The sequence below is a fragment of the Protopterus annectens genome, chromosome 10.part0 (assembly GCF_019279795.1).
Source record: "Protopterus annectens isolate FY-2018-M chromosome 10.part0, PAN1.0, whole genome shotgun sequence".
In the NCBI taxonomy this organism is placed as follows: Eukaryota; Metazoa; Chordata; order Ceratodontiformes; family Protopteridae; genus Protopterus; species Protopterus annectens.
The window spans coordinates 1,464,459,553-1,464,475,293 of NC_056744.1; positions in this window are offsets into that span (position 1 = coordinate 1,464,459,553).

Consider the following 15,741-nt stretch of genomic DNA (forward strand, 5'->3'; position numbering starts at 1 on the left):
ACAAAATGATCAATTTTAACAATTGGCTAAAGTACTGGTGTCATTCAAAGGGGATCCAGTGTCTGTCAGCCTGGGATGACATGCTCGGCAAGCCATGTTGCTTCACTAGAGATGGATTGCACCTGTCACCCCTGGGCTTTCAGATACTGGCAAAGGCTCTTGCCACCCCCATAGTGCCTTTTTTAGGCAAGGCTCAAAGGATAAACCCACCTCCATAGATAACAGGGAAAAAGAAACTAAGGGTAACACTACTCAATGCCAGAAGTTTAAACCTCAAGATGCACGCAGTCAAAGCTCTCCTCAGTATGGAGAATATCAACATCTGTGCAGTAACAGAAACCTGGTTCAAGGCTCCCGAGAGCCCCCCAGCACTACCAGGCTACACCTCATACCATGCTTTTCGGCCCCAAAACTTGGACCGAGCCACAAAAGGAGGGGAGTATCCATATTCATCAAAGATACTCACACCTCCAGGTTAGTGGCACTGCATGAAGCAGCAGAGATCATCCATGTGCAACTAACAGTGGGCAAAACTGCCTTTCAGTTTATAGCCTGCTACAGACCACCCTCCCAAACTCAGGAACCTCACTCGGCCTTCCTGAAAACACTGGAGAATATGAAGGTCTCTCCAAACACCATTATACTGGGTGATTTCAACTACCCAAACATAGACTGGGAGCATTACTCAAGCCCCAACGCCCTAGCCCAAAGGTTCCTTGAATTTATAAATTCAAATGCAATGGAACAACTAGTCACCACTCCCACAAGAGGGGAAAACATACTAGACCTGATCATCACCAACATGGGGACCCTGTGCTCCACACCAGAAGTATACCCCTCATTGGTAAGATCGGACCATAAATAAATCTCACTGGACATCCACATCCCGACCTCACCCCCAGGCCAGAAAACCACAGTGAAAAATTTCTCAAAAGCTAACTTCACACTTCTCAAAACTGAGGTGACATCCTTCAAAGCACCCGGGCCAGTGGAAACTATGGCCCAAACTGCAGAAACCTTTATAAACACATTCTATGGACACCTTCAGGAATGCATGGATCATGCAATCCCAAATAAAACCAAGACCCAATTCTCCAAAGGCAGGCGTCCAATCTGGTGGACCCCAGCCATAAATAAGCTTTACAACAAAAGGAGGAAGCTACTACATGATAGAGCTAAATCCCTAAAAGGGAAGGCACCTCTGATCAGTACTAGCAAAAACTACATAAAATCATCCAAGGCCAGCTTTGAGAGAAAAACTGCACAGGACACCAAAGAAAATCACAAGGCCTTCTTTAGTTATGTTAGAAACCTGGGTGGCAACTCCCAGATATGTTCAGAGTTAATTCAAAATGACAAAAAATACACTGAATCCACAGACATAGCCAACATCCTGGCAGACAGGTTCAGTGCAAACTTCTCCCCCCCTTCCCCCCAAAAGAGCAAATATCTATCCCAGCAGAGAGTCATCTCCCTGACATCTCAGATGCTCAGGTGAGAGCTGCCCTCTCCAAGGCAAAAAACACAGCATCAATGGGACCGGATGGTGTCCTGGGCTGAGTCCTACATGAGCTCCAAGAAGAGCTAAAACCTCATATAAAGTTACTGCTCAACCTCAGCCTTAGTACAGGATATGTACCCAAGGAATGGCGTACAGCAACAGTGGTCCCACTCCACAAAGGTGGTGCCTCAATGGACCCTGGAAACTATTGCCCCATAAGTTTGACTAGCCTGGTCTGCAAAGCTACGGAGCAGATCATCATGGAGCTCATAAACAAATACATTGTGGACCTGCAGATGCTGGATCCTACCCAATTTGGCTTTGTTAAGGGCAAATCCTGCCTCCTGAATTTGGTTGACTTCTTTGAAACAGTCACCAAGACCATAGATGAAGGGAAGGTAGTCCACACAGCCTACCTGGACCTCGCAAAAGCCTTTGACACAATACCCCACTCGGGCATCATAAGTAAGCTCTCCAGCTTAAATATCAACCCCTATGTCATAAGATGGGTTGCAAACTGGCTCAAGGATAGAACCCACATGGTCAGAATTGCGGGAGCCATGTCAGACTCTAAACCAGTTACTAGTGGTGTCAGTCCTGGGACCTCTCTTGTTCGGTATATATTTCTCTGAGGTACAGGCTAACACGGGAGGACTATGGCTGCCCAAGTTTGCAGACGACTGCAAACTGGGTGCCATAATCGACTCACCAACTGACACAGACATCCTCCAAAAGGGTCTCACAGAGATGGATAACTTGTGCCAGAACCATGGCCTAAAGCTAAATGCCAAAAAGTGCATAGCCATCCCCTTTGGGAAAAACAAAGTGCCCACAAATTACCACATAGGTGGTAATCCATTAAGCATGGAAGCAGTAATTAGGGATTTGGGGACCCAAGTGGGTAGCAATCTTTCCTTTGACAATCACGTCACCAAAGTGGTTAGAAAGACCTTCTATATAGCCCACCTTATCACAAAAGGGTTCACATCTAGATCAAGAGAGGTCATTGTGCCCCTCTACTCATCACTCATAAGGCCCATAATAGAATACAATGCCCCATTTGGGATGTACCTTACCCGACACCTGCAGCAACTGGAAAGACCCCAAAAGTACCTCTCCAAGAGGATCAAGGGACTCAAACAGATGACCTATGCTGCCCGGTTAAAGAAACTCCAACTATACTCAGTTGCATACCACCTACTCAGATGCTACCTGTGCCTGACATATAAAGCCATGTCAAACCTAGATTTAATGGACATGTTCCACCTCAGAAAATCCAAATCCCGTAGAGCTACGCACTCGAGGGACTTAAACCTCAGCACAGAAATTAATAGAACACGCTGGAGGGACAGATTTATAACCCAGAGGCTTCCATCACTCTGGAATAGAATCCCAGTCCATGTCAGACAGAGCCCCTCACTGCTCCTCTTCAAGAGAAATCTTGACGAGTGGATGGGAGATCGTAGGTTTACCCCGGGGATCACTTCTGCGTCACTGCTAGACAGAGGCACAGTAAACTAACCTTAAAAGGGTATAGTAAACTCATTTAAAAGGGTGGCGAAAGCCAAACACACTCTGGCTAGGCTTGTAAATGCCCTAGGGCAGATAGCCTAGTATCAACCTATGAACCTATGAACCTATGTATTAGAGAATGTTGATTTTCTATAGACTACTGACTTAAACCCATTACCTGTATTGTGTATAGTCACGTCTAGGTAATTAAATTTTTCTGATGTTACCTGATATGTAAACTGTAGAAAAGTGGTAGTTTGAGATATGTAGTTCATAAATTCTTCTAGTGTTGCCATATCTGCTATCCAAAAAATACAGATATCATCAAGGTATTGTGTGTATAAATTCCAATATTGTGAGTAGGGACATGTTTGTACAAATTTATTTTCCCAAACTGATAAGATGATATCTGCATAAGTGGGGGCACAACTGGCCCCCATAGCCACTCCTTGTTCTTGCCTATAAAATTCCCCTTCAAAAAACAAAAAGTTGTTTCTGAGGACCAATTCAGCTAACTCCAAGCAAAGAAAGATATCATTTTCAGAAATATTTGTCTTCATTCTCAAGGCTTCTTCCAATCACAACAATCCTATGTCGTGTGGAATGACCGAGAATAAATCCACAATGTCAATACATAAAAATATAAGGACATCCACACAATGCTCTGGCTGAAGTCTAGCAAGAAAGTCCCAAGAGTCCTTAAGTCCTTAATCTATGAACATTTAAATGATGTGAGAAAGAAAAATAGCACAAACGCTCTGCATAGACATACACTGGAATGCAGCAATGCCCAGTTCTTTTTCTCAGTAATTGAAATGGTTCCCAAAAAAATAAGACGGGGTCCCTTGGAAACTAAATTAGAGTTTAGAGAAACTTTTTGGCAAATAACTCTGGAAGCCAACAGGCCCCCAGGGCTAAATGACTTTATTTCTATTTTACCCCTTTTAAAACTGAGATCGGCCAAGTTATAAATGTGTTTGTTGTTAATTGTATTTTTGATACAAGAATTATAGTATTAATATATCATTGATACATTATTTATTCTTCATGTAACATAAAACATTTATTTATACTTTTTATATTATAATTTTATATAAATTTTATATAATTTTTTATAAAACAGATTTATTTCACAATAATTAAATAGTCCTATGTATATGATGTTATAGATCGTTACAGTTTTTGCGATTACTTTTATATTACTACATAGTATTGCACTAATTTTTAAGAATTTTAACAGTTGTTAGTAGTGTGCCTTTAATGGTTTTAATCAACTTATTAACCCATTAATTGGAAATATATATATTATGGGAATGGGGATGAGATTCCTGTTATGTCTGATGAAGTCTGAGGGATACTTGGACGAAAATGCCTTGTTCAAATTCAGCATTAATATATTGTGAATAAAGGTTTTGGTTCTACTTGCAGCGCTTCAACAGTCCGTTTTTTTTTTTTGGTTAAATGCCGATCTTACTAACATGTAATTATTTCCATATGCAATGTTTAACAGGCAATAATTTTAGTGAAATATGAACATTTCTAGGGGGCCACATTCTGGAACTGTGCACACATACTAGCAGTTATGTAATGAATGTTTACGTAATTAGGTTCATAGGTTCATAAGTTCATACTAGGCTATCTGCCCTAGGGCATTTATAAGCCTAGCCAGAATGTGTTTGGCTTTCGCCACCCATTTTAAATTTATTTTGCTATGCCCTTTTTCGAGGTTAGTATACTGTGCCTCTGTCTAACAGTGACACAGAAGTGATACCCGGGGTAAACCTACGATCTCCCATCCACTCATCAAGATTCCTCTTGAAGAGAGTCAATGAGGGACTCTGCCTAACCTGGACTGGGATTTTATTCCAGAGTGAAGGGAGCCTCTGGGTTATGAATCTGTCCCTCCAGCATGTCCTATTTATTTCAGTGCTGAGGTTCAAGTCTCTCGAGCGTGTAGCTCGATGGGATTTGGATTTTCTGAGGTGCAGCATGTCCATTAATTCCGGGTTGGACATGGCTTTATATGTCAGGCACAGATCGCCTCTGAACAGGCGATATGCCACTGAGTAGAGCTGGAGTTTCTTTAACCGGGCAGCATATGGCATCTGTTTGAGCCCTTTGATCCTCTTGGTGAGGTACTTTTGGGGTCTTTCCAGTTGCTGCAGGTGTCTGGTAAGGTACATCCCAAAAGGGGCATTGTACTCAATTATGGGCCTGATGAGGGATGAGTAAAGAGGTACGATGATGTCCTCTGATCTAGATGTGAATCCCTTCATGATTAGGTGGGCTATATAAAATGTTTTTCTAACCACTTTGGCCACGTGGTTGTCAAATGAGAGATTGCTATCAACTTGGGTCCCCAGGTCCCTAATTACTTCTTCTGTACTTAATGGATTACCACCTATGTGGTAATTTGTGGGCACTTTGCTTTTGCCAGAGGGGATGACTATACACTTTTTGGCATTTAGCTTGAGGCCATGGCTCTGGCACCAGTTTTCTGTTTCTATGAGGCCCTTTTGGAGGATGCTTGTGTCGGCTGGAGAGTCGATTATGGCGTCCAGTTTGCAGTCATCTGCGAACTTGGTCAGCCACAGTCCTTCCGTGTTGGCCTGTACCTCCGAGAAATATATACCGAACAAGAGAGGTCCCAGGACTGAGCCTTGTGGGACACCACTTGTAACTGGTTTGGAGTCTGACATGGCTCCAGCAATTCTAACCATGTGGGTTCTGTCCTTGAGCCAATTTGAATCCATCTAGTGACATAGGGGTTTATATTTAAGCTGGTGAGCTTATCTATAATGCCCGAGTGGGGTATTGTATCGAAGGCTTTTGCGAGGTCCAGGTAGGCTGTGTGGATGACCTTCCCCTCATCAATGGCCTTGGTGACTGTTTCAAAGAAATCAACCAAGTTTAAGAGGTAGGATCTGCCCTTAACAAAGCCGAACTGGGTAGGATCCAGTGTTTGTAGGTCCCCAATATCTTTATTTATGAGGTCCATGATGATCCTTTCCATAGCTTTGCAGACCAAGCTAGTCAGGCTTATGGGGCGATAGTTTCCAGGATCTGTTGAGGCACCACCTTTATGGAGAGGGACCACTGTTGCTGTACGCCACTCTTTGGGCACATATCCTGCAGTAAGGCTGAGATTTAAGAGTAGTTTTATGTTTGGGTTTAGCTCTTCTTGAAGTTCATGTAGGACGCAGCCCGGGACACCGTCTGGTCCCATTGATGATGTGTTTTTTGCTTTGGAGAGGGTGGCTCTTACCTGAGCATCTGAGATGTCAGGGGGGCAGCACTCTGCTGGGATAGATATTTGCCCTTTTGGTGGGGGGGGGGGGGGAGTTTGCGCTGAACCTGTCAGCTAGGATGTTGGCAATGTCTGTGGGTTCGGTGTATTTTTTGTCATTTTGGACTAATTCTAAGCATATCTGGGAATTACCACCCAGGTTCCTAACATAACTAAAGAAAGCCTTGTGATTATCCTTAGTGTCCTGTGCAATTTTTCTCTCGAAGCTGGCCTTAGACAATTTTATGTGTGCCCGTAGTTTTTTGCTAATACTGATCAGTGATGCCTTCCCTTTTTGGGATTTTGCTCTATCATTTAGTAGCTTCCTCCTTCTATTGTATAGTTTGTTTATGGCTGGGGTCCACCAGACAGGACGTCTGCCTTTGGAGGATTGGGTCTTGGTTTTATTTGGGATCGCATGATCCATGCATTCCTGAAGGTGTTCATAGAATGCGTTTATAAAGGATTCTGCGCTCTGGGCATTATTTTCCACAGGCCGGGGCTTTGAAGGATTCCACCTCAGTTTTGAGGAGTGTGAAATTTGCATTAGAGAAGTTTTTCACTGTGGTTTTCTGGGCAGGGGTGGGGTCGGGATGTGAATATCCAGTGAGATTAGTTTATGGTCTGATCTTACCAGTGAGGGATACACTTCTGGTCTGGAGCATAGAGTCCCCATGTTGGTGATGATCAGGTCCAGTATGTTTTCCCCTCTTGTGGGAGTGGTAACAAGTTGTTCCATAGCATTTGAGTTTATAAATTCTAGGAACCTTTGGGCTAGGGTGTTGGAGCTAGAGTAATGCTCCCAGTCTATGTTTGGGTAGTTGAAGTCGCCCAATATAATGGTGTTTGGAGAGACCTTCATATTTTCCAGTGTTCTCAGGAAGGCCGAGTGGGGTTCCTGGGTTTGGGAGGGTGGTCTGTAGCAGGCTATAAACTGGAAGGCAGTTTTACCCACTGTTAGTTGCACATGGGTAGTCTCTGATGCTTCGTGCTTTGCCACCAACCTGGAGGTGTGGGTATCTTTGATGAATATCGATACTCCCCCTCCTTTTGTGGTTCGGTCCAAGTTTTGGGGCCGAAAAGCATGGTATGAGGTATAACCTGGTAGTGCTGGGGTGATCTCGGGAGCCCTGAACCAGGTTTCTGTTACTGCACAGATATCGATGTTCTCCATGCTAAGGAGAGTTTCGAGTGCGTGCATCTTGAGGTTTAGACTTCTGGCGTTGAGTAGCATTACTCTTAGCTTCTTATCCCTTGTGATACCTATGGAGGTGGGTTTGTCTTTTGAGCCTTGCCTAAAAAAGGCACTATGGGGGTAGCAAGAGCCTTTGCCAATATCCAAAAGTCCAGGGGTGACAGGTGCAAACCGTCCCTAGCGAAGCATCGTGGCTTGTCGAGCATATCAGCCCAAGCTGACAGGCATTGGATCCCCTTTGAATGACACCAGTACTTAAGCCAATTGTTGAAATTGATCATCTTGTCTTCATATTGTGGCATCATTCTTGGTGAGGGTAAGATGCTACTCAAGGTCAGGGTCATACCGGCCTGGGCTACATGCTCAGAGAGCTCCTTTATGTCTCTTTTCATGTAGTCCAGGGAGGTACATCTCAGGTCATTCACACCAGCATGGACAATGACTGAGTCATATTTGTACTTGCCTTGGAGTGACCTGAGTGCTTGTGTTATGTGGCGGATCCTAGAGCCCGACAGGCTGCTTACCGTGACCCTCTCCTTGTTCAACCTGGTGAGCGGGACGTCAGTGTGCCTGACGATAGAGTCACCTATTACAAGTGTATCAGGTGTGTTGTTTAGTCTTAAGGGCTGTGACTGTTCGGCACACTGGCTTTGTGAGATATGTGTTGCACGTGTTTTGTTTTGGGGTAGCGGCTGCTTGGGTGTCTGCTTTGGAGGTCTCTGCTGCTTCAGCAGATTTTTATTTAGAGCCTCCGAGTATGTTTTTGTGTGATTATGTGTTTGGTTTGCTGTCGTGGTAGGTCTATGTGAGACTGGAATTGTAGTGAGTGCGGTTTCCTTCTTCTCCTGACTGGTTATGCCAGTACTGAGTTGAGAGAGCTTAGCCTCCAGTTTGGCTATATGGTTGCATCTCTCACATGTGTTGGAATTTGTTGGGAGGAGGAGAGGGTTGTCTGTGTACATGAGGCAGTTGTAACATTGCCTCAAGATTCCCAGATTCACCAGCTGGACCGGAGAGGAGATTGACAACTCACCTTTGGAAATGCTAGAATAATATTGGGAATTCCTTAATAATTGAAAACCAGGGCCAGTGGGGAGTGAGGGTGTAGTGCTTTTAATTTTTAGTGCTGACTTATATAATTGCTTTAGTGAGCAAGTGCCAGGTAACTTAAGTGCAATGTGTTACAGGTAACTTAAATGCAAAAACGACAAACAGTAACTTTCTTTCAAGTGAAACAAGGAAATAAGTACAGTAAGCAATGCAGATATCACTAGTGATCCACAGAAGCGCTGAGAAACTGCGTATTAGGTGGAATTAGCGTTCCAGGGAAATAACAAGCAAACAAACAACAAGCATATAAACAAAGCTAGATTCAGCAGGCCTGGATCTAGTCTATGCTACAGCAAACAAGGTGTACCAATTTCAGTAAGATACAGTTCAAATATTCAGGCACTATAAACCTTTAACCAGAAATTCCCAGCTCAGAAGGGCAGAGTCCAGCCTCTTCTCCCACAAGAGTGCAGACCACAAACCTTCTTAATGTAAAATAACTGGCCTGAAGCCCAAGTGCTTAAACCAGAACTAATACACTTTAAGAATAACAGACACTGGGCTCTCAATCAGCAGTTCCCAACTTAGAAGGATGAAAGCTACCTGTCCTGCCACCACAGTGCATGCCACAAACCTTCCTAATGTATAACAACTGGTCTGAAGCCCAAGTGCTTAATCCAAAAGACTTAGAATGATAGCTACACTTTAATCAAGTTACTACCAAGCAGTAATAAATACAATTGAATACTTTAGAAAATGCCTGGATTAGTGCTCAAGTTACACAAACAAAGCTAGAACCAGCAGGCCCGAATCCAGTCTATGCCACAGCAAACAAGGCACACCAACTTCAGTAAGAAGCAGTTCAGATATGCATGCAGTATAAGCCTTTAACCAGAAATTCCCAGCTCAGAAGGGCAGAGTCCAGCCTCTCCTCCCACAAGAGTGCAGACCACGAACCCTCTTAATGTAAAATAACTGGCCTGAAAGCCCAAGTGCTTAAACCAGAATTAATACACTTTTAGAATAACAGACACTGAGCCCTCAATCAGCAGTTCCCAACCTAGAAGGATGTAAGCTACCTGTTCTGCCACTACAGTGCAGACCACAAACCCTCTCAGTGCAAAACAACTGGTCTGAAGCCCAAGTGTTTAAACCAAAAGGCTTAGAATGAGTTACACCAAGCAGTAATAAATACAATTGAGTACTTTTAAGATGATGCAAAAGTAAAAAAGTAGGTAGAAACACAAGGACAGTAAAAGCAGATTAATTTTTTTTTTTTTTATAGTTTTTTACTAATTATATTTTTTACTAATTATAGTAAGAAATCATCCATACACTACCCTTTGCCTGGAAAGCCACTCTATGCTCCTTTAATAAAGTAGGGTGTTCTCAGAGATAGTCTTCTAAACTACAAACAAAGACAAGACATAAATGCTAAATTACACATCCAATAGAAGCTTATAGATGTTAAAATAAAACTGAAATGATATTCAGCTATTACAAGTAATTGCAATACAACTCATTTGCCCTTGCTCTGATCTCGTCTTCCCAATGGTTGTGAGCAGTTGATAAGAGAAAGACCTTGCTCTCTTTGCTGCACCACCATGAAGCCATGCCAACATCAGTGCCCAGAGAAGCCAGTGCTATTCAGACAGTCACTGTCCAGATAAGTGTGGTAGCCCTCTCACTGTAATGCACGTTGACTTTTTTTTTTTTTACATGTGATACCACTTTGGATCACCTGTTAGTGTGAGCAGTTGCTCTGCCACCATTACTTAGTGCACAAGAGGAGAGCATGACATGTGTTGGGGTGTGAACACTGGCATGGAAATGTGTGGTACCTTCATAAAGCCTAGCTGTGATAGTAGTTTTGGTTTTTAAGATTGCAACAGGCTACAAAACTGAACTATGAAGAAACAACAAAATGTATGAAAACAGCTCCAAAAACCAAACGACAAGACCAGTAAAATCCGTTTATTCTTCACTCTAGCGCCTCGGCCACAGTAAGCCTTCAAGGAGTGAACTAGCCTTCCCCTCATTTCCTCAGGGATCCCCTGACCTGTCTATGTATGCCCAATATGGTTCCCAGGTGCTCGCATGAGCGATCATGTATGTGAACAAGCCTCTTACTGTGTCTTTGGTCATCGCTGCAATGAGTAAAACCTGTGATTCAGTAACATTCATTAGCAGGTGCCTCATTAGCATGATTGCTGTGTGAGCAGTTATTTCTCATTGCACTATGGGAGGTTGTGTAGATACAACTAACAGACCTTACTGAAACTTTGCAAAGCAGAGATTTTCAGTGCAGCTTTTCTGTTGGAAAGGTAGGGTTAGTGCATTTACTTTGAGTCAGTATAACATGGTGCTTTGCTTCTATGCCTGCTTGAGGATTCCCCTGAAATTATGAAGATAATACAGGTTTTATTTATGTTGTAGTTTAATAGGACATCCATGCTGACAGTGTGTGTGTGTGTGTGTGTGTGTGTGTGTGTATGTGTGTGTGTGTGTGTGTGTGTGTGTGTGTGTGCGTGTGTGTGTGTGAGACAGAGAGAAAGAGAGAAACAGAGTGACGAGTGACAGTGATCCCTGGCAACAGCAGTAGCATCAGTTAAGAGGTTTGCATACCTCTGAATCTCTCGCACAATAACTCTGGACTGAGCGCTCTCAACCTCTGGGCACAAATATCTGGACAAAGCCAAATGTAATAGAGTGGCAAAGCCCCAAAAATAGGAACAATTTTAAATATTGCTCTTATAAACTTAGAAAGTTGATAGAATGCAAGGTCTTGTGTTGCTGTACATTTTTTAAAGGACATGAAGTCTGAAACTCAAATGCCTGTCATTATATAATGACTTCAGTCATCACTTAATTACCAGAAAAATCCATTAAAGCACAAATTTTTTGAGGAACAGACCAAAAATATAAGGCAAAAATCTGGACATTCTGTTAAAATCTGGACAGTTGAGAGGTATGACAGAGCCTCGTATAATAGGGACAGATTTTAAATATTGCTCTTATAAACTTAGAAAGTTACTAGATTCAGAAAAAGGTTACCTCGCGTACATACATGTCAATCTCTTTCACAATAAATCTGGACAGAGTCAGAAATAATAGGGACAGATTTTAAATATTCCTCTTATAAACTTAGAAAGTTACTAGATTCAGGAAAAAGTTTTACATTAGGTTTGCTTACCTCTCAACCATACCCCTCAACCTCTCACATAATAAATCTGGATAGAGCCACAAATAATAGGGACAAATTTAAATGTTGCTTTTATAAACTTAGGAAGTTGCTAGAATAAGTACTGAAAACCCTGCTTCCATTTCCAACATCCTATCTTTGTGAAGCAGGGTTTTCTGTAATGATAGCAACCAAAACAAAATTAAGGAGTAGACTGGACATAAGGAACACAATTTGGGTGTCAAATGAATGTCTTCCATCACCCCTAGATGGTATTGTCTTGTTGCAGGTAAACAAGCTCAGGGCTCCCATTGATACTGCATTATGGTGAGTTGTATTTATTATACACTTTATTATGTTTTATCTTTATGCGCACATGATAGCCGGTCCATGGAAAATTGTCTTACGTGAAACCAGTCCTGGGTGCAAAAAAGGTTGGAGACCGCTGTCTTAGCCAATGCCAAACCATACTGCACCTGCCTTCATCTAGTATAGTCCTTTCTTGTAGCCAGCTCCTCCTTAGGCACCTCCTCCACTGCTGAGTCTGGGACTTCCTCTTCTGGAATGTTTATGACTTGTTATACCTGCTTGCATGCAATGATGTTGTATAATATTGCATAAATTGCAAATGTCTTACTGCATATGCCAAAGTCATACCATAGGACACCCCTAGAAATATTCAGACAGTGGAAGTGGTCTTCAGCAGGCCAAACACTTGTTCAGCAATGACCTAGGTCTGTGTAGCTATTCTTTGACATGGGCTGGGGATTTCTGATAAGTGTCACTGACCATGGCTCCATGGTCAGTAAGATGTCCCTGTATAAAATTATCCCACACAAACCGGTAGTGTAGGTCACATATGCACCATATGGGGGAGTCATGTGCACTGCATGGGTGGCCTGCAGCAACACTGTGTATCATATTCTGCACATTACAGACTGTCTGCTAGTTGACAGAGTGGAATCCATTGCAGCTGAAGTACCTTCTTCCCTGACCCCTGCTGGTGCCTTTATTGCAAAGTAGGTGCATTGTGTTACCTCTAGTACCACAGAGAAATGGTCTGTGTCATAAAAAGCCCACTTGGTGTTGGCTTTTTTTTTTTTTTTGTGGAATGTAGATGCCCCCTATGGTGACCCACATGCCATAGCATGGCATCAAGTAATTGGTGAAATATGATTGAGGCAGATGCCTGGGATACACCCTCTGTGTTTCCTGTTGCTTGCTGAAAGGTCACTGTAGCTAGTATTCACAAAGTCGCAAATACCTTGGTATCCAGAAGGATTGGTATTCCATGCATCCTGCAGGCCTGTATATGAGGGTAACACATCTTAACCAACTCCTGTTTGGTACCTCTGTTGACAGTGTAGCGGTCCACAGTTTCAGTGCTGTGGACAGCATGAGTTATTAAGTGTGGATGAATGACACCATGGAATTGAGAACGACAATGCACTCCTCTGTGACTTCCAACAGTAAGTACAGCCTGCTGCACATACAGATTCGCCAGAGTAGCAGCTACTTTGGCCATGTTTTCATAGTCTGTATTTCATAACTCCAGGATTTTAAAGTGGCCATTAACACTGGAGTTAGCCTGTACCTATATCTATCCATCTATCTGTCTATATACATATATGTCTCTGAATTGCTCCTCCATGTTGTTTATCTTCATTTGCATGTGCTGTTGCCCTCATTATTATACTGTTGCTCTTTACCATGCCATTTTACTTCCATTTGCATATTACGTAGGCTTCAACATTTCTTGGATTACTGAAACTGAGTAGCTGTGCTCAGTGTGTCTTAGAACCACCTCCACCCTGTGCTTGGCATCTTTTCTTTCTAAATCAGTTAAAGTGAAGCAAAAAAATGCTTCTGAATCCCATGGCCCATCCTTTAATTAACTTGCATACTTCTCATGATTAATTGTTAATAATTTTTCACTCTTAGCTTCAAGCTGTCTATTCACCCAAAATGTATTTGTTGTTTTACTGACGTTATTTTTTATTTTGAGTAACCTAGCACTGTAGATGACAACATCAGACATGTCATACCTGGTCCTATTTGGTCCTAAATAAAATGTATGATGAGGCCCAATGAATTTCCTAATATTGATGGATTTTGAGAATTACGTAGTTTATGAGCTGTTGGTCATCAATCCAATATAAACTTCTCTTTCTCTTTATTCTGATGCAACTCATTTGAATAGTCTAAATTCTAATTGTTACTACAGTATCATCACAACATAAATAGTTACTAGAGGTGAAGGCACAAATTGAAAAAAATGAACATCTTTATTTAGTAGTTTTCTTTGTGTCATCACAACTGATAAAACAGCATTGCTGTCATCTGACCCCGTGTATGTTATTACTTATGGTCATGGGATGCAATTTTTAAGCAGAGCTGAAGAATGAATTCTGTACACAATGAGTTACGGCAGGCCAATGTGAGGATCTGTTTTCACATGCATTGTAGTTGCTAAACATAAAATTTAAGCTAGCTGCTCTGATATACCTAAGGCATGAAGACACTTCCTCCTAGAGTGAGCTGTATAACAGATCACCTTGTGTTTAAATATCTCTGTATTTTCTTAAAAACATTAAGCTAGTAAAGTTATCTATGAACCTTGAAATTCAGTACTGGCCAATTTAGCTTCAATTTGCTGTAAATTCTCAAGTGTATTTAATTCAGCCCTACTCCAAATCCTTTATTTTCTTATTTAGGACAGTTGGTCGATTAACAGCATCCTCTGAATGTTGCACTTTCATCACACAACAGCAGACAATATTGTTGATAATATTAGGCTGCATCTATGGCTGTAGCAGGTTATAGGCAATAACTAAATTCACTTTATTTACCTTTTGTTGTGAATCTTGTACTTTCTCAAAATATACTAAGGGCAGTAGGTTACTTCTGTTTACCAGAATTGCATTACAAGCTTCACTTAATAGTTTAATCAGTATTGTCATAGTCAGTACGAATGTTCACCACAGCAGCCACATTTCACTTTGGTCAAAAGTGTCAGGTAGGGCTCTTGGCTGAGTATCCTTCAGAAGAAAAAAGTCTGTACCCTCCATAGCCATGGCTACACAGTTTAACAATGTTTTTATACCTTTTAGTTCAAGAAATTCAATATCAGTTCTAGACTGTCACATAGTTCATTTAAAAGTTAATTGGTACCATGATACATATCCCCATTAAGCACCTGCTTGCATAGATACAGCAGTTAAAAATGTTTATTAGCTGGCATTGGTTGTGGCAACAAGAAATATGTAGAACTTTTTTCATTTTTACAAATGACATTTGTGAAAAAAAAAATCACTTATGCTGGGTGTGACACAGATAAAATTACAAATTAACCATTAAAGTTTGTGTTCTTGGCCTGCAACATCCTTCCCAGCCAAATGTGCATATCACCCTAACTCACCCTCCAAACCACTGGTTCCTTGGCACTAGTTCATGTTAAACATTATTACCAACTCAGTTATCTTTCTATTACATTTTTTATGCTTTTAGTGGATTTTTTCATAGGATTTTGGGAATTATGTTTATGTCTTTCTCGTATGCTATAGTAACTCTTCAAGATTGTCAAGGTTTGGTTTTCATTTTGAGAACACTGGTCTCATGCATGTTTATGTCAGTAGCAGGTTACTTAAATTTATTATGTCAAACTGCAGCAGATCACATTAAGTGGTAGTTCCTGAATTCTCTTTGGAGTTACCTTGAGCTCGCACTTTCATAATGCACCCTTCATATGAATAGGATTGTGAACTGCACTCAGGCTAATTAGGGAAAATTAGTCCCTGTGTCCTTAGGGTAACCTCAAAGGTAAACTCAAGATCTGCACTACCGCACAACTGTGCCAGATGTGGAGCATGGTTTCTGTACACTTTTTCACCCCATCCCTGGCCTGAGGGATTAATTCACATGGAGTGTATGGTATCTTGTTGGTACTTTAATGTTTCTGGCCTCAGCATGATGCAGATGCACCTAATAGCCATATTATTCCTGCGGAAAAGTTTCTC